General features: G+C 48.6%; 1 protein-coding gene across 1 annotated transcript in view; it reads right to left on the bottom strand.

Moving 5' to 3' along the window:
* The window catches only part of Pmar_PMAR016599 (Rab5, putative), a gene marked incomplete at both ends in the record, with an annotated part of 6,389 nt that overhangs the window by 1,996 nt on the left and 1,578 nt on the right, over window positions 1–2,815 (bottom strand). The gene's annotated exons all lie outside the window — the stretch shown is intronic.

Genomic DNA, 2,815 nt, shown 5'->3' with positions numbered 1-2,815 from the left:
TTGTTCATATTGACATGGGCAATGGTTGTTGTAGATTAGCGATTAGCGTATAAGTCTCCCAATGCGAAGCTTGAGAGAATTCTCAAGATATGATATTATCATTTGTGTGTCCAGCGCACAAAGCCCCTGGGTATACTCAGCGAACGAGTTGCGAATCGCGATTAGCGCCGCGACTGCAATCTGAAATCGGATCGCCCTATCGCAGTGTTCCGACTCGGAACGACTGAAATTCGGTCCGCACTCTGATACATTATGATGGGCTTGCAGAGGGATGGTTAGTTACAACTAACATAAGCAAAAAGGAGGGGACGCACTTGAATTCACAGCCCAGGCCCTGGATCGTGAACTGGATAATCGTGTGACAACTCGGGAAGTTTCCGGAATTTCCACTTTCGATAACCCCGGCATATTCCATACATTCTTCCCCTATATGTGAGTCGCATAATGTAACGGATTGAGCGATTATGAACTACTCTCCAATTCGGAGACCTCACGCGACTGATAACACGACCTATTCATCCACAGAGTACGAACCTAGTCCCCCGATTGGGTTCGGAACCCCATCGGGTTTCATTCACTGCATGAGCTCTTGTAACCTTTCCTCAACCCCTCGTTGAAGCACTTCCATAATTGGCGGCCAGGCCTCCTCGGTATAAGTGTACGGATCGGGGATGCTCGCATTACATAGCATCTCGATGCGAGGCATCGACTGAATTAGTCAGGTTACTTGACTCAGGTATTGCACAAATCTGAGTGTCCTCTCACCTCATCCACACTTCGAACCTTGTCATTCACTATCGCCTCGAGACGCTCAACATGCCCGCTGTCCATCCCATACACAGTTCGAGCACGACTTAGCATCTCCACGGTGAGCTGGCAAATAGGACATCGAGCTCAACGAGGCGCTAAGATAACACACCAATTTAGATCTGTGTTTCCGCTCTAGGGCGGTGTCATAACCCTGCGCACCCAATAGCTTGATGGCCAGAGGATTCATCGGTTGCCCGGGATGCGCATCGAGACCTGCCGACCTGCACACTGATCGTTGTTCTCCACATTGTACCATAGACAGACTGGACGAGTTACTCTATGGTTAGCTGACCCTGCTTCGTTCCCGCGAGGAGGTGGTACGCGTAATAATGCGCGACGGCTGAGCGACAGGTATTGCCTGTACACACAAAAAGGACGTCGATCGATTCGGTCATTGGGAGCTATGATTCTCCAAGAGTTAATGCTCCATGAAACTCGCAATAACGCGAATCAGTAACTCAAACGAAAACGTTGTTCATGATACAGAATGGATATTTTCCTCACGACAGGTGTCTCGGTCCCAAGTGCAAGTAGAAGTCTTATGGATTATTAGAATCCAGTCGCGTGGCCTCATGCACTCCCACGGATTACCCGCTCTTTCGACTAACCCAGCATAGGATTTTGACCTGCGTTATTCACAATAGTACGTGCTCAGTGAGCACCAAAGATGGGCAGTGCCCATTGGGCACTCGCCAGAGGGATACCTTGAGGAGAATAGCTCAGGACCGAGCTACGAATCCATCACCACTGAGGGTTCATAAGCGTAATAGTGCTACAGTCACACATTACTATTATGAATTTCAACTCTAGAACTCGGTCCGTCTAGTGTATTGGCAATACAATATTGCTGTTAGAAAAACTCTTAGCAGCCTGGGCCCCGCGCTTTCACCAGTTCGCACGTCTAATCTCTACATGGACATAACAAGCATATCTGAGAACGATTCCCTGTACCGTTAGCAGCACCGCCACGAACGAGGCAAGCCGAGGCAGACCACACATCCATGAACGCTCCCTAGTATTACATCCACCGTGCCTATAATAATACCCGGCCAATTGGGCAAACCGCTCCTGGCCTGCTGTATCATACAGAATCAATTTGATGGGCTCTGCTACACCTGAAAGATGTGTACTTATCATGTCCCACTCGTGCACCGACACTAAACTTATCAAAAATGCTCATGCTACACATGAATTTGATGCTCGAATTCATCTGTAGCTCAAATTTTTAGCCCACTTGTCACATTCAGGGTCATCTTCTTCGAGTCACAAGCTAACGTGGATTGCGTGTTAGCGTCAAATACATCATCTACGGATCTGATCAGATATACGACAAGCTTACCCGGAAGATGCGATCCACCGTGATTATTGAGGCCCAAACTCTCTCCTCGTACTACCTTCTGACCAAACGAGTCTTCCCTACGCTAGCAGGTCCCGGCGGGACCGTCCCACCACAATGGCCTTGACAACTTCAACCTTGGGGACGGGCATGGCAGGAAGAGGCAACAAGCAATACTGAACAACAATCGAGTGATGTCCTGTAAGTCGTTGGTAAGCTCTACTCAACACAGTGAGCAAGGAAAAGAAGTCACGTTCAAGCAGCGCAACGGGAAAGCTGCACAGAGTGTGGCGAGCGCGCATGACTTCACACTTGCTTCCTTACTTGGACTTTAATATTCACACGACGGTCGTAATGCGATCCACTGCTTCATTGATCGTTCCATTATGGAAACAGTGACTCGTATGAGTCATGCCGTATGACTCATACGGTATGGTACTATCATATCGTATGATTCATACAATCATACGACTCGTATGGAGAATCTCCATTGTCCATCACGATTAACTCCAAGACGTTGTCGTTTGCCGATCGTCCAAGGTTTCGGGCCCTTGGTGAACGGAGAGGTCGCTATTTCTATTACAGTGGACCCTGTTAGCCAGAATACTGAGCAAGCCCGCATGCTCGGAAAAGTGGGCACTTGGACGGGCTCCAGATATCCACGAGTAC

This window comes from Perkinsus marinus (genome assembly GCF_000006405.1).
Source record: "Perkinsus marinus ATCC 50983 genomic scaffold scf_1104296944406, whole genome shotgun sequence".
Lineage (NCBI taxonomy): Eukaryota > Perkinsozoa > Perkinsida > Perkinsidae > Perkinsus > Perkinsus marinus.
Note: the sequence above shows the minus strand (reverse complement) of the source record. Positions and strands in the feature narration are given on the sequence as shown.